The sequence below is a fragment of the Pleurodeles waltl genome, unplaced genomic scaffold, assembly GCF_031143425.1.
Source record: "Pleurodeles waltl isolate 20211129_DDA unplaced genomic scaffold, aPleWal1.hap1.20221129 scaffold_70, whole genome shotgun sequence".
Taxonomy (NCBI): Eukaryota; Metazoa; Chordata; class Amphibia; order Caudata; family Salamandridae; genus Pleurodeles; species Pleurodeles waltl.
In genome coordinates, this window is record NW_027150391.1 from 1,947,498 (window position 1) to 1,964,285 (window position 16,788).

At 46.6% G+C, this 16,788-nt stretch overlaps 3 non-coding genes across 3 annotated transcripts; 2 read left to right on the forward strand and 1 right to left on the reverse strand.

Annotated features, from left to right (window-relative positions):
- Positions 1 to 1,026: 1,026 nt before the first annotated feature.
- TRNAQ-CUG (transfer RNA glutamine (anticodon CUG)) lies at positions 1,027 to 1,098 on the reverse strand. Its single transcript has one exon. It is a non-coding gene; the product is annotated as a tRNA-Gln (tRNA).
- Positions 1,099 to 2,140: 1,042 nt separating this feature from the next.
- On the forward strand, positions 2,141 to 2,213 carry TRNAF-GAA (transfer RNA phenylalanine (anticodon GAA)). Its single transcript has one exon. It is a non-coding gene; the product is annotated as a tRNA-Phe (tRNA).
- A 13,686-nt stretch (positions 2,214 to 15,899) lies between these two features.
- Positions 15,900 to 15,972, forward strand: TRNAF-GAA (transfer RNA phenylalanine (anticodon GAA)). The gene has a single exon. It is a non-coding gene; the product is annotated as a tRNA-Phe (tRNA).
- Positions 15,973 to 16,788: the final 816 nt, after the last annotated feature.

Sequence of the window (16,788 nt, forward strand, 5' to 3'; positions counted from 1 at the left end):
TGTGACTGGTGGAAAACCTGAAGGTCACGACCCCCACCCCAATCTTACCAAGCTGGTCCCTGAGTGTGAGACTGCTTGCAAAGCTCTTTCAGTGGATGAACTGGCTCTGCCGTATCCAGGGCCACTGAAATTATGCGATTGCATGAACCCTGTGTTTTTTGCAAAATTGAGGATTTTATGCATTCGCCACATAATCCATCATCGGCTGCATAATCTGCAGATTTTAACAAAAAAACAAAATTGATTTCTATCTTAAACGGTTCAAAAGTTACTACGAATGCAGTAACACGTGTTGGTAGTTAAAGGCATTTTGCAAAGGTGACTGGTCTCCTTTCTGTTGCTTATTGCTAAGTCTCGGTGTTAAACTGGTACTAATGAGGTGCAACATTTGCCCATACAGTGTTAACAAGTGTAAAAATGACAAAATAATGAGCTAATCTTATTAGAAAATATGCTGCACTATGCCACATAATTTGCCTTTTCTTGCTGTATTATTTCATCAACCGTGCCGCATAATTTGACCTTACCCTGAGGCGTAATACCAGTGGCCGTAACAATATTTATAAACACATCAAGAGCCCAGCAGGGCGCTTTGATGTTACTCTGCCACCGCTTGCACCCAGTTGTACTCTAGGAAGCACTGATGTGACTGAATAAGGAGGCGCTTGTTTGGGAGTCAGAGGGCCGAGCATCCCGGTGTTTAATGCTAACAAGTCCTAACTGGGGGTCAAGACGGGAAGAGAACTGGTTGGCAGCGTATTACATTTTTATATATTGTTTAAAAGGAGAAACGACCAGAAAACAGAAACCCCTGATTAACCACAAAAGCAATCGATATCGTCTCAAATCACACACGGGGGGCTACAGAGGGTCTTCACACGACTCTCCATAAAACCCTCCGTTTAAACAGGATGTCGAGTGATTAGAAATAGACAAGTGACACATGAACAGCGCTGCTATTTGCTGATCATTGTCAAGACTGAAATGGTGTAAAGTACATTTTATTGACAAAGAAACAAAACCCTCAGGTCCCACCGAGATTTGAACTCGGATCGCTGGATTCAGAGTCCAGAGTGCTGACCATTACACCATGGAACCGGCTGAAGGTGTCACTCCAGACGGAAGTTTCACTGCAGGGAGAAAGTGACGGATCATGTGACCCTCCCCCTCCTGCTCTAGAGTGTGTCACTCAGTCCCTGCTCCCACAGCAATGTAGTCGAGTTAAGGTCGGGAGCCCTTGTTATTGCCACAGACATCCTGTTACTTTCCAGTCTGGAGGGACATAGCTCTGGCCACCGTCGGCTCATTAAATCATCGACGCCAAAATGGCTCTAAAGCTTTAAAAAGCTCCCTGTGTTTTTCGTGTGTGGCTACAAAATAACCAGCAAACAACTAGTTTCAAACTGAAAGAAAACAAACCATTCTGGGTCCCTCCAGACAGCCTGTTGTGTTTGCTGCAGTCTCATCACACGGCGGCTGGGGGGCGCTGTTTGCATGGGGGGCTCTGACCCGGGACACAAGTTCTTTATTGGGTGCACGAGGGTTTTGTCACCTGGCTTCGTTTCCGGGGAGCGCTTGTGTTTGCACATTACCAGCTCCGGGGGGGCATCTGCAATTCAATCTGAGAGGCCACCGCCCCCCACCATTCACTGTCAAACCTTTCATTGCCCCCACCCCTCTACATTCCACCCAGAGCAGGGCTGTGCATGCATTCTAACTGCACCAAGTACAGCCAGAGCCGGGCAATGGAGGTTTAAACCAGGAGCACCGCTCATGCAAAAAATACATATTAAGTGTTGGAATTACAGATAGATGGGGAGAGAATATAAAAGTGCAAAACCACAAACAATAGTTTGTTTTGATTGATAACTGCTGGCAGCAGTCTAAGAGGGTGCAAGACTGATGTTAAAGGGACCCTGAGAGCCCTCAGCTGAACTACAGTGACGTCACGGAGAGATAGAGAAGATGACGTCATGGACCTGCCACTAGCCCACTTCTGGTTATATATTTGTGTGCACTCCTGCGAGAATTTCATGCGTTTCATTCTCTTTCAGTTATCACCTTCTGTTGTGTGCATGCACTGCCACACTTCACATACGTGGGTCACCAATATCAACTGGCCACAAAATGTGATTTACTCGCCGAAATAGCTCAGTTGGGAGAGCGTTAGACTGAAGATCTAAAGGTCCCTGGTTCGATCCCGGGTTTCGGCAGATGGTGGGTTCACTTTTTATTCTTTCATTCTCTTTCTTTTATTGTTTCCTTCTTTCGTATTCTTTCTTTCTCCGTTCAGCCTCCTTCTCTCCAATTTATCCCTTAAATGAAAAGGTCACACGCAAGATGGATTTTTACACAGCTCTAAGGTTTAATGCACCTGATGCCCAGATCCATGATTTCTGACGTAGGTTCTCTAATGACAGAGTTGAATATGGCACAGTAGCTTAGCTGGTTAATGCGCCTGCTGCAAAGCAAAACATGAACTCGAAGGTCACAGTTTTATAGTTTAGGACTCGTTTTAGGCCAATGAATCCTTTGACCCAGTTGAGAGACACCGTAGGACGAGATAGCTAATCAATATATCAATCAATACATCAATAATGTCATCAATATTTATCACGACAATGCATTTCACTTTAGTCAAAGTCATTAATCAATTCAAAACGCTACCATCACCTTTCAGCCATGAATAACCACACCAGTTTAGTAGAATTTTATGAATTTTATTCCCTATTAATTACAATCTAGAAGCAAATGCGTTAATCTCAACAACAAGAAACATAATAGCATAGTCACGATATGGCAACTTTGATAAGATTTCATAAATGCGAGAATCACAAACATCAGAATATAACACGGCGTGAACATAGATAAAGTTTTGCAGAGTGTCAATATTGCGTCAGTTCAACAAAGCATAGTCTCGGTTTTTTGTCTATTTGCGTCAGTTTAGGTGAACACCTGTACTAACCACTGATTAGCATTCGCATGTTGGGCTTCATGCAAAACAATTTTGAACACCAATTTGGAAAACATTTAGCTAAGGTCTCTGTCAAAAGTAAGCAGTTGGTACCTAGAAAGGAAAAGCAAACAGACAAGTTACAATTGCATTGTCATAGTTACCCTCCAAAGATTAGGTCAGCGCACAGGTTCAGTCTTCGTCTTCAGGACATCAGTCAAATAACCATCAGTCAGAACTCAGCTAAGGGACAAAAGGGGCACTTCCCTCATAAGGAGGAAAGTGTAAATGGGCAGTCTAAGGGTGAGGATGGTTTTAATAAAATCTCAAGTCACCAAACAGAGTGACAGAGTTTCTGGATAAAATCAACAGCATTCCCTAACCCGCCTAAATGACCTCTCTGTGACATGGGTTTTTATCCCTTTTCCGTGGTACATTCCCCCAAAATTCTATTGGACATTTACTATACCCAACTATCTTTAACCTATCAGAAAGTACATTAAGTAATCCTAATCTTCACCCCATATTGGTTTACAAGTCTTTGATTGGTCTTCATAATTGACGTCTTCAGAGGTGGCACATCCTGTGACTTCATTCCCTTGTAATTTTTTGCACATCTTTTGGTCAGCAATTCCATTGTCTTCCCGACGATGGGAAACAGGGAGAAACAGATCTACACGGCTACATTCATCTTCCAAGTTCGAAGTAAATGAACGAGCGGGGTCATGGCCCCTTGTGAGTCAGTGTAGGAGGCTGGACTGGCTTGTGGTGAGTACCAAGGGGCACCTTGCACCAGGCCCAGTTATCCCTTATTAGTGTATAGGGTGTCTAGCAGCATAGGCTGATAGATAATGGTAGCTTAGCAGAGCAGCTTAGGCTGAACTAGGAGACGAGTGAAGCTCCTACAGTACCACTAGTGTCACTTGCACAATATCATAAGAAAACACAATACACAGTTATACTAAAAATAAAGGTACTTTATTTTTATGACAATATGCCAAAGTATCTCAGAGTGTACCCTCAGTGAGAGGATAGGAAATATACACAAGATATATGTACACAGTACCAAAACTATGCAGTATAGTCTTAGAAAACAGTGCAAACAATATATAGTTACAATAGGATGCAATGGGGACACATAGGGATAGGGGCAACACAAACCATATACTCCAAAAGTGGAATGCGAACCACGAATGGACCCCAAACCTATGTGACCTTGTAGAGGGTCGCTGGGACTATTAGAAAATAGTGAGGGTTAGAAAAATAGCCCACCCCAAAACCCTGAAAAGTGAGTGCCAAGTGCACTGAAGTTCCCCCAAGGACAAAGAAGTCGTGATAGAGGAATACTGCAGGAAAAACACAAACCAGCAATGCAACAACAATGGATTTCCAGTCGAGGGTACCTGTGGAACAAGGGGACCAAGTCCAAAAGTCACAAGCAAGTCGGAGATGGGCAGATGCCCAGGAAATGCCAGCGGTGGGTGCAAAGAAGCTTCTACTGGACAGAAGAAGCTGAGGTTACTGCAGGAACGACAAGGGCTAGAGACTTCCCCTTTGGAGGACGGATCCCTCACGCTGTGGAGAGTCGTACAGAAGTGTTTTCCTGCCGAAAGACTGCCAACAAGCCTTGCTAGCTGCAAATGGTGCAGTAAGCGTTTTTGGATGCTGCTGTAGCCCAGGAAGGACCAGGATGTCACAAATTGCGTTAGGAGAGAGAGGGGATGTCGAGCAAGACAAGGAGCCCTCTCAGCAGCAGGTAGCACCCGGAGAAGTGCCAGAAACAGGCACTACGAGGATGTGTGAAACGGTGCTCACCCGAAGTTACACAAAGGAGTCCCACGTCACCGGAGACCAACTTAGAAAGTTGTGCAATGCAGGTTAGAGTGCCGTGGACCCAGGCTTGGCTGTGCACAAAGGATTTCCGCCGGAAGTGCACAGGGGCCGGAGTAGCTGCAAAAGTCGCGGTTCCCAGCAATGCAGTTTGGCGTGGGGAGGCAAGGACTTACCTCCACCAAAATTGGACTGAAGAGTCACTGGACTGTGAGGGTCACTTGGACACAGTTGCTGGATTCGAGGGACCTCGCTCGTCATGCTGAGAGGAGACCCAAGGGACCGGTAATGCAGCTTTTTGGTGCCTGCAGTTGCAGGGGGAAGATTCTGTCGACCCACAGGAGATTTCTTCGGAGCTTCTAGTGCAGAGAGGAGGCAGACTACCCCCACAGCATGCACCACCAGGAAAACAGTCGAGAAGGTGGCAGGATCAGCGTTACAGAGTTGCAGTAGTCGTCTTTGCTACTTTGTTGCAGGTTTGCAGGCTTCCAGTGCGGTCAGCAGTCGATTCCTTGGCAGAAGGTGAAGAGAGAGATGCAGAGGAACTCTGATGAGCTCTTGCATTCGTTATCTAAAGTTTCCCCAGAGACAGAGACCCTAAATAGCCAGAAAAGAGGGTTTGGCTACCTAGGAGAGAGGATAGGCTAGCAACACCTGAAGGAGCCTATCAGAAGGAGTCTCTGACGTCACCTGGTGGCACTGGCCACTCAGAGCAGTCCAGTGTGCCAGCAGCACCTCTGTTTCCAGGATGGCAGAGGTCTGGAGCACACTGGAGGAGCTCTGGAACCTCCCAGGGGAGGTGCAGGTCAGGGGAGTGGTCACTCCCCTTTCCTTTGTCCAGTTTCGCGCCAGAGCAGGGCTAAGGGGTCCCCTGAACCGGTGTAGACTGGCTTATGCAGAATTGGGCACATCTGTGCCCAAGAAAGCATTTCCAGAGGCTGGGGGAGGCTACTCCTCCCCTGACTTCACACCATTTTCCAAAGGGAGAGGGTGTAACACCCTCTCTCAGAGGAAGTCCTTTGTTCTACCATCCTGGGACAAGCCTGGCTTGACCCCAGGAGGGCAGAAACCTGTCTGAGGGGTTGGCAGCAGCAGCAGCTGCAGTGAAACCCCAGGAAAGGCAGTTTTGGAGTACCAGGGTCTGTGCTACAGACCACTGGGATCATGGGATTGTGCCAACTATGCCAGGATGGCATAGAGGGGGCAATTCCATGATCATAGACATGTTACATGGCCATATTCGGAGTTACCATTGTGAAGCTACATATAGGTAGTGACCTATATGTAGTGCACGCGTGTAATGGTGTCCCCGCACTCACAAAGTCCCGGGAATTGGCCCTGAACAATGTGGGGGCACCTTGGCTAGTGCCAGGGTGCCCTCACACTAAGTAACTTTGCACCTAACCTTTACCAGGTAAAGGTTAGACATATAGGTGACTTATAAGTTACTTAAGTGCAGTGTAAAATGGCTGTGAAATAACGTGGACGTTATTTCACTCAGGCTGCAGTGGCAGGCCTGTGTAAGAATTGTCAGCGCTCCCTATGGGTGGCAAAAGAAATGCCTCAGCCCATAGGGATCTCCTGGAACCCCAATACCCTGGGTACTTCAGTACCATATACTAGGGAATTATAAGGGTGTTCCAGTAAGCCAATGTAAATTGGTAAAATTGGTCACTAGCCTGTTAGTGATAATTTGAAAGAAATGAGAGAGCATAACCACTGAGGTTCTGATTAGCAGAGCCTCAGTGAGACAGTTAGTCACTAAACAGGTAACACATTCAGGCACACTTATGAGCACTGGGGCCCTGGAGAACAGGGTCCCAGTGACGCATACAACTAAAACAACATATATACAGTGAAAAATGGGGGTAACATGCCAGGCAAGATGGTACTTTCCTACACAACCCCCCCCCCCAAACGAAGGACAATAAGACTAGTCATTCCCTGATGGGTCTTCATTGTCTAAGTGGAAATATCTGGAGAGTCCATCTGCATTGGAGTGGCTACTCCCAGGTCTATGTTCCACTGTATAGTCCATTCCCTGTAGGGATATGGACCACCTCAACAATTTAGGATTTTCACCTTTCATTTGTTTTAGCCAAAGTAGAGGTTTGTGGTCTGTCTGAACAATGAAGTGAGTGCCAAACGGGTATGGCCTCAACTTCTTCAGTGCCCAGACCACAGCAAAGGCCTCCCTCTCAATGGCAGACCAACGCTTTTCTCTAGGGGTCAACCTCCTACTAATAAAAGCAACAGGTTGATCCTGGCCCTCAGAATTAAGTTGCGATAGGACTGCCCCTACTCCTAATTCAGATGCATCAGTTTGGACATAGAATTTTTTAGAGTAACAAGGGCTTTTCAGGACAGGTGCAGAGCACATGGCCTGCTTCAGCTCCTCAAAAGCTTTCTGACAGTTTGCTGTCCATAATACCTTTTTAGGCATCTTCTTGGATGTGAGGTCATTAAGAGGGGCTGCCATGGAGCCATAGTTCTTAATGAACCTCCTGTAATACCCAGTGAGGCCTAGGAAGGCTCTCACTTGGGTCTGTCTGGTAGGGGGAACCCAATCAATAATTGTTTGGATTTTCCCCTGTAGTGGTGCAATCTGTTCCCCACCAACAAGGTGTCCCAGATAAACCACCTTACCCTGCCCTATCTGGCACTTTGAAGCCTTGATAGTGAGGCCTGCCTTTTGCAGGGCCTCCAAAACTTTCCATAGGTGGACCAGGTGATCATCGCAGCTGGAGGTAAAGACAGCTATATCGTCCAGATATGCTGCACTGAAAGCTTCCAGCCCTTGCAGGACTGTGTTCACCAACCTCTGAAAAGTGGCAGGTGCATTTTTCAACCAAAAAGGCATTACAGTGAACTGGTAATGTCCTCCAATGGTTGAAAATGCTGTTTTAGGTTTAGCATCTTCTGATAATTTGATCTGCCAATACCCTGCAGTCAAATCAAAAGTGCTTAGATACTTGGCAGATGCCAGTGTATCTATGAGCTCATCTGCCCTGGGTATAGGGTGAGCATCAGTTTTGGTTACCAGGTTGAGACCTCTATAGTCTACACAAAACCGCATTTCCTTCTTTCCATCTTTGGAATGGGGTTTTGGTACAAGTACCACAGGAGAAGCCCATGGACTTTCAGAGTGCTCAACCACTCCTAGTTCTAACATTTTCTGCACCTCTTGCTTTATGCAGTCCCTGACATGGTCAGGCTGCCTATAGATCTTACTTTTGACAGGCAAGCTGTCTCCAGTATCTATAGTGTGCTCACACCAAGAAGTGGTACCTGGCACAGTAGAGAAGAGTTCAGAGAATTGATCTAGGAGATTTATGCAATGGTCTTTCTGCTCAGCAGTAAGACAATCAGCCAAAACTACACCTTCCACAAGAGCATCTTGTTCTGTGGAAGAGAAGAGATCAGGTAGAGGATCACTGTCTTCTTCCTGTCCCTCATCAGTTGCCTTGAGCAGGGTGAGATCAGCCCTGTCATAGTAGGGTTTCAGGCGGTTGACATGGAGCACCCTAAGGGGACTCCTGGCAGTGCCTAAGTCAACTAAATAGGTGACTTCACCCTTTTTCTCAACAATTGTGTGGGGTCCACTCCATTTATCTTGGAGTGCTCTTGGGGCCACAGGCTCCAAGACCCACACTTTCCGCCCTGGTTTGTACTGAACCAAAACTGCCTTCTGGTCATGCCATTGCTTCTGGAGCTCTTGGCTGGCCTGAAGGTTTTTACTGGCCTTTTTCATATACTCAGCCATCCTTGATCTGAGGCCAAGTACATAATCCACAATATCTTGTTTTGGAGCTTTTAAAGGTTGTTCCCAACCCTCCTTGACAAGTGTGAGTGGACCCCTAACAGGGTGACCAAAAAGAAGTTCAAAGGGGCTGAAGCCCACTCCTTTCTGGGGTACCTCTCTGTAGGCAAAAAGGAGGCATGGTAGAAGGATATCCCATCTCCTGCAGAGTTTTTCAGGGAGACCCATAATCATGCCTTTGAGAGTTTTGTTAAATCTCTCCACCATTCCATTTGTTTGTGGATGATAGGGCGTAGTGAATTTATAAGTTACACCACACTCCTTCCACATGGCCTTTAAGTATGCAGACATGAAATTGCTTCCCCTGTCTGATACTACTTCCTTTGGGAAGCCCACCCTGGAAAATATTCCCAGGAGGGCCTTTGCCACTGCAGGAGCTGTAGTGGTCCTTAAAGGAATAGCTTCAGGATATCTTGTGCCATGGTCCACTACCACTAAGATAAACCTATTGCCTGAAGCAGTAGGAGGGTCAAGGGGGCCAACTATGTCAACCCCTACCCTTTCAAAGGGAACCCCAACCACAGGCAGTGGAATAAGGGGTGCCTTTGGGGTGCCACCTGTTTTGCCACTGGCTTGACAGGTTTCACAGGACTTACAAAAATCTTTTGTGTCCTCAGACATTCTAGGCCAATGAAACAAGGGAACAAGCCTGTCCCAAGTTTTCATTTGTCCCAGATGCCCAGCTAGGGGAATGTCGTGGGCAAGAGTTAGGAGGAACTTTCTGTACTCCTGAGGAATCACTAATCTCCTGGCAGCTCCAGGTTTAGGATCCCTTGCCTCAGTGTACAAGAGGTTGTCCTCCCAGTAAACTCTGTGAGAGTCACTGACATCCCCATTAGCCTGTTTGACAGCTTGCTGTCTCAGACCCTCTAATGTGGGACAGGTTTGCTGTGCCACACTCAGCTCCTCCCTGGCAGGCCCCCTTCACCCAAAAGCTCAGCAGTGTCTGCTTCAAGCTCCTCTGGTGTAGGTTCTGCACAGGGAGGGAATTCTTCTTCCTCAGAAGTTGAATCCACTGTAGAGGGATGGATAGTAGGATGTGGTTTGCTTCTACTAGCCCTAGCTTTAGGGAGCACTTGGTCCATTGTTCCAGGATCCAAGCTTCCCTGTCCTTTTTCCTTTTTGGCCTGAGCCCTGGTTAAAGCAAAAATATGCCCTGGGATGCCCAGCATTGCTGCATGGGCCTCCAACTCCACATCTGACCATGCTGATGTCTCCAAATCATTTCCTAGTAGACAGTCTACAGGTAAATCTGTGGCTACCACAACTTTCTTTGGACCAGTAACCCCCCCCCCCAGTTGAGATTTACAACAGCCATGGGGTGGCTAAGTGTGTTGTTGTGAGCATCGGTTACTTGGTACTGGTGACCACGTAGGTGTTGTTCAGGGTTGACCAGTTTCTCTATGACCATAGTCACACTGGCACCAGTGTCCCTGTAGGCCTGAACCTCAACACCATTTATTAGGGGTAGCTGCTTGTACTTATCCATATTAAGGGGACAAGCAACTAAGGTGGCTAAATCAATAGCCCCCTCAGAGACTAACACAGCCTCTGTGGTCTCCCTAACAAGACCAACCCCAACTAAGTTACCAAAAGTGAGCCCAGCTACTCCCTTGGATTGGCTATTAGTAGGTTTGCTCCCACCACCACTGCTATTAGTAGGGACACTAGGTGTAGCAGTAGGGGTTGTAGTGGTAGGAGGCTTTTTGCTTTTCTTTGGACAACTGGGATCTGTTGTCCAATGGCCTTTTACTTTACATAAATAGCACCATGGTTTCTTTTCTTTGTTTTGATTAAAAGAGGATTTGGGCCCACCACCCCCACCAGAGTGTTTTTGTGGGCCTGATGAAGACTCATTTTTAGATTTGTCCCCACCCTTGTCAGAAGACTTACCATCCTTCTTTTTGTTGCCATCTTTGTCACCCTCTGTATGAACTTTTCTGTTCACCCTTGTTCTGACCCATTTGTCTGCCTTCTTTCCCAATTCTTGGGGAGAGGTCAGATCAGAGTCCACCAAGTACTGGTGCAACAAATCAGACACACAATTATTAAGAATATGCTCTCTCAGGATCAAGTTATACAGGCTGTCATAATCAGTAACTTTACTGCCATGTAACCACCCCTCCAAGGCCTTCACTGAATGGTCAATGAAATCAACCCAGTCTTGTGAAGACTCCTTTTTGGTCTCTCTGAACTTTATCCTGTATTGTTCAGTGGTTAAGCCATAACCATCCAGGAGTGCATTCTTAAGTACTGTAAAATTATTGGCATCACTTTCTTTCACAGTAAGGAGCCTATCCCTACCTTTTCCACTAAATGATAGCCATAGGATAGCAGCCCACTGCCTTTGAGGGACATCCTGTACAACACAGGCCCTCTCAAGTGCAGCAAACCACTTGTTAATGTCATCCCCCTCCTTATAAAGGGGAACTATCTTATGCAGATTCCTGGAATCATGCTCTTTTGCAGGATGACTATGGGGAATACTGCTGCTGCCACCATGGGTTTCTAAACCCAACTTCTGTCTTTCCTTCTCTAGTTCTAAAGACTGTCAATCCAAATCCAGCTGTTGCTTTTTAAGCTTCAGTCTGGTTTGTTCCACCCTCAACTTATTGAGTTCCCTTTCTAACAATCTGTCATCAGGGTTGGTGGGAGGGACATTTCTAGATACAGAGGTATGATGGGAATGAACAGAAGGAGAGCTGTCCCTTACAGAGGGCACCCTAACAGCTTGGCTGACAGTGTAATGTGAGAGCACATCATCTGTATGATGTGACTCCACCTCAGTACCAACTATGCTAGACTGTCTAGTAATGGGCAGGCTAAGAAGTTTCTTTCCTGAACCTTTTCCTGGGGGAGTCCCTGGATCGGATTGGGAACCATTAGCTACTTTTTCAACAGATGGGGCACTTTTAGCCTTATCTTGTTCTCTAAGCATGTTAAGTAACAATTCCAAGGAAGGATTCTTCCCTACACTCAAACCTCTCTCTACACAGAGACTCCTTGCTCCTTTCCAGCTAAGGTGATCATATGCAATCTTAGACAGGTCAACCTTTTGGCCTGTGCCAGACATTTTTAGAGAGAGTTAAAGTGATAGAAAAAGAGAAAAAAGTTTTAAGAACTTTTTGGAAAGACAGAAAAACTTTTTAAACTTTTAAGAACTTTTTGAAAGTTTAGAAGTACTTTTCAGCACTTTAGAAAAGAGTGAAAAGAGGAAATGCAAAACTTTTTAGCTATGTGTACACACACTGAACTTGTTTTGTATATTTTTCTCTTATGAAAAGTACAATGAGAAGAGTGGTAAGTAGTCTCAAAGCACTTATCCCACTGCTGCACAACCAATGTAGGAGGCTGGACTGGCTTGTGGTGAATACCAAGGGGTACTTGCACCTTGCACCAGGCCCAGTTATCCCTTATTAGTGTATAGGGTGTCTAGCAGCATAGGCTGATAGATAATGGTAGCTTAGCAGAGCAGCTTAGGCTGAACTAGGAGACGAGTGAAGCTCCTACAGTACCACTAGTGTCACTTGCACAATATCATAAGAAAACACAATACACAGTTACACTAAAAATAAAGGTACTTTATTTTTATGACAATATGCCAAAGTATCTCAGAGTGTACCCTCAGTGAGAGGATAGGAAATATACACAAGATATATGTACACAGTACCAAAAATATGCAGTATAGTCTTAGAAAACAGTGCAAACAATGTATAGTTACAGTAGGATGCAATGGGGACACATAGGGATAGGGGCAACACAAACCATATACTCCAAAAGTGGAATGCGAACCACGAATGGACCCCAAACCTATGTGACCTTGTAGAGGGTCGCTGGGACTATTAGAAAATAGTGAGGGTTAGAAAAATAGCCCACCCCAAGACCCTGAAAAGTGAGTGCCAAGTGCACTGAAGTTCCCCAAGGACAAAGAAGTCGTGATAGAGGAATACTGCAGGAAAGACACATACCAGCAATGCAACAACGATGGATTTCCAGTCGAGGGTACCTGTGGAACAAGGGGACCAAGTCCAAAAGTCACAAGCAAGTCGGAGATGGGAAGATGCCCAGGAAATGCCAGCTGTGGGTGCAATGTCTACTGGACAGAAGAAGCTGAGGTTTCTGCAGGAACGACAAGGGCTAGAGACGTTCCCTTTGGAGGACAAATCTCACACGCTGTGGAGAGTTGTGCAGAAGTGTTTTCCCACCGAAAGACTGCCAACAAGCCTTGCTAGCTGCAAATCGTGCGTTAAGCGTTTTTGGATGCTGCTGTGGCCCAGGAAGGACCACAGTGTCGCAAATTGCGTCAGGAGAGAGAGGGAACATCGAGCAAGACAAGGAGCCCTCTCAGCAGCAGGTAGCACCCAGAGAAGTGCCAGAAACAGGCACTACAAGGATGCGTGAAATGGTGCTCACCCGAAGTTACACAAAGGAGTCCCACGTCGCCGGAGACCAACTTAGAAAGTCGTGCAATGCAGGTTAGAGTGCCGTGGACCCAGGCTTAGCTGTGAACAAAGGATTTCCACCGGAAGTGCACAGGGGCCGGAGTAGCTGCAAAAGTCACGGTTCCCAGCAATGCAGTCTGGCGTGGGGAGGCAAGGACCTACCTCCACCAAACTTGGACTGAAGAGTCACTGGACTGTGAGGGTCACTTGGACACAGTTGCTGGATTCGAGGGACCTCGCTCGTCGTGCTGAGAGGAGACCCAAGGAGACGGTAATGCAGCTTTTTGGTGCCTGCGGTTGCAGGGGGAAGATTCCGTCGACCCACGGGAGATTTCTTCGGAGCTTCTAGTGCAGAGAGGAGGCAGACTACCCCCACAGCATGCACCACCAGGAAAACAGTCGAGAAGGCGGCAGGATCAGCGTTACAGAGTTGCAGTAGTCGTCTTTGCTACTATGTTGCAGGTTTGCAGGCTTCCAGCGCGGTCAGCAGTCGATTCCTTGGCAGAAGGTGAAGAGAGAGATGCAGAGGAACTCTGATGAGCTCTTGCATTCGTTATCTAAAGTTTCCCCAGAGACAGAGACCCTAAATAGCCAGAAAAGAGGGTTTGGCTACCTAGGAGAGAGGATAGGCTAGCAACACCTGAAGGAGCCTATCAGAAGGAGTCTCTGACGTCACCTGGTGGCACTGGCCACTCAGAGCAGTCCAGTGTGCCAGCAGCACCTCTGTTTCCAGGATGGCAGAGGTCTGGAGCACACTGGAGGAGCTCTGGACACCTCCCAGGGGAGGTGCAGGTCAGGGGAGTGGTCACTCCCCTTTCCTTTGTCCAGTTTCGCGCCAGAGCAGGGGCTAAGGGGTCCTCTGAACCGGTGTAGACTGGCTTATGCAGAATTGGGCACATCTGTGCCCAAGAAAGCATTTCCAGAGGCTGGGGGAGGCTACTCCTCCCCTGCCTTCACACCATTTTCAAAAGGGAGAGGGTGTAACACCCTCTCTCAGAGGAAGTCCTTTGTTCTGCCATCCTGGGACAAGCCTGGCTTGACCCCAGGAGGGCAGAAACCTGTCTGAGGGGTTGGCAGCAGCAGCAGCTGCAGTGAAACCCCAGGAAAGGCAGTTTGGCAGTACCAGGGTCTGTGCTACAGACCACTGGGATCATGGGATTGTGCCAACTATGCCAGGAGGGCATAGAGGGGGCAATTCCATGATCATAGACATGTTACATGGCCATATTCGGAGTTACCATTGTGAAGCTACATATAGGTAGTGACCTATATGTAGTGCACGCGTGTAATGGTGTCCCCGCACTCACAAAGTCCGGGGAATTGGCCCTGAACAATGTGGGGGCACCTTGGCTAGTGCCAGGGTGCCCTCACACTAAGTAACTTTGCACCTAACCTTTACCAGGTAAAGGTTAGACATATAGGTGACTTATAAGTTACTTAAGTGCAGTGTAAAATAGCTGTGAAATAACGTGGACGTTATTTCACTCAGGCTGCAGTGGCAGGCCTGTGTAAGAATTGTCAGAGCTCCCTATTGGTGGCAAAAGACATGCTGCAGCCCATAGGGATCTCCTGGAACTCCAATACCCTGGGTACCTCAGTACCATATACTAGGGAATTATAAGGGTGTTCCAGTAAGCCAATGTAAATTGGTAAAATTGGTCACTAGCCTGTTGGAAATGAGAGAGCATAACCACTGAGGTTCTGATTAGCAGAGCCTCAGTTAGACAGTTAGTCTCTACACAGGTAACACATTCAGGCACACTTATGAGCACTGGGGCCCTGGAGAACAGGGTCCCAGTGACACATACAACTAAAACAACATATATACAGTGAAAAATGGGGGTAACATGCCAGGCAAGATGGTACTTTCCTACAGTCAGCACACTGGAAAATAAAAAAATGCATTTAATATGAGAGCCAGGCAGCTAAACTCCGGCTCATGCTAACTTAAGGCTTATGAGGTTTTCAATACAGATTTAAAAACGCAAATGTTAATATAAGCTCATTTAATCGTAACATCAACATTTTGGTCATCATTATTAGTTTGCGTAAACATTGGTGGCCACTCTTCGTGGTCACAATTCAAGTGCACGTTTAAGCAAATTGCTATTACTACAGTTTCTATGCGGCATCATCTCATCTAAATTCATAAACATTTCATGTTAATGTAGATTATATAAGCTAAGCTCTCTCAAGGGGCTCTGACCCGGGACACAAGTTCTTTATTGGGTGCACAAGGGTTTTATCACCTGGCTTCGTTTCCGGGGAGCGCTTGTGTTTGCACATTACCAGCTCCGGGGGGGCATCTGCAATTCAATCTGAGAGTCCACCGCCCCCCACCATTCACTGTCAAACCTTTCATTGCCAGCTCCCCCCCCCCCGTTCAGAAACTTTACAGTCCAACCAGAGCAGGGCTGTGCATGCATTCTAACTGCACCAAGTACAGCCAGAGCCGGGCAATGGAGGTTTAAACCAGGAGCACCGTCCGTGCACAAAATACATATTGAGTGTTGGAATTACAGATAGATGGGGAGAGAATATAAAAGTGCAAAACCACAAACAATAGTTTGTTTTGATTGATTCCTGCAGGCAGCAGTCTAAGAGGGTGCAAGACTGATGTTAAAGGGACCCTGAGAGCCCTCAGCTGAACTACAGTGACGTCACGGAGAGATAGAGAAGATGACGTCATGGACCTGCCACTAGCCCACTTCTGGTTATATATTTGTGTGCACTCCTGCGAGAATTTCATGCGTTTCATTCTCTTTCAGTTATTACCTTCTGCTGTGTGCATGCACTGCCGCACTGCACATACGTGGTTTACCAATATCAACTGGCCACAACATGTGATTGATTCGCCGAAATAGCTCAGTTGGGAGAGCGTTAGACTGAAGATCTAAAGGTCCCTGGTTCGATCCCGGGTTTCGGCAGATGGTGGGTTCACTTTTTATTCTTTCATTCTCTTTCTTTTATTGTTTCCTTCTTTCGTATTCTTTATTTCTCCGTCCAGCCTCCTTCTCTCCAGTTTATCCCTTAAATGAAAAGGTCACACGCAAAATGGATCTTTACACAGCTCTAAGGTTTAATGCACCTGATGCCCAGATCCATGATTTCTGACGTAGGTTCTCTAATGACAGAGTTGAATATGGCACAGTAGCTTAGCTGGTTAATGCGCCTGCTGCAAAGCAAAACATGAACTCGAAGGTCACAGTTTTATAGTTTAGGGGCGTTACCTTAGTGAGTTAATGCTTTTATTAGAGCTTTCCGTGTGTGACCTACAGGTCGCAAGTTACTATCAGCTCAGTGCGGTATGCACCTGCTTCAAACAGCTCCATGTAAACTCCAGGACATAAGGTTGGTTAACATTGTTTCCTTGGGGTATGATGATTACTTATTGAATATTGTGTGCTACATACGTGACTAATGTTACTATAATACTTTCATATAACATTCCTTCTTAAATGTGGCAAGTAACATGGTTTCCTTGCTCGGCGTCCATTGATATGCCAGGACTGTCCGCCTCCTGTTCATTCCAGGTACTGATAATAACGGGGGCACTTTGGGGCTTTTCATCCGTGGTCTGCGTGTCTGTCAGTCCCAGAACATCTCCAAACCAATGCATTTATTTTCAATCCAGGTACATTTCAATCACGCAGTACCAGTTGGAGCTTTGGTCTTTGTATCACTCGGGTTCACGCACATATTACATACTCTGTGCTATTACGTCATAAATAAGCAATAAATAT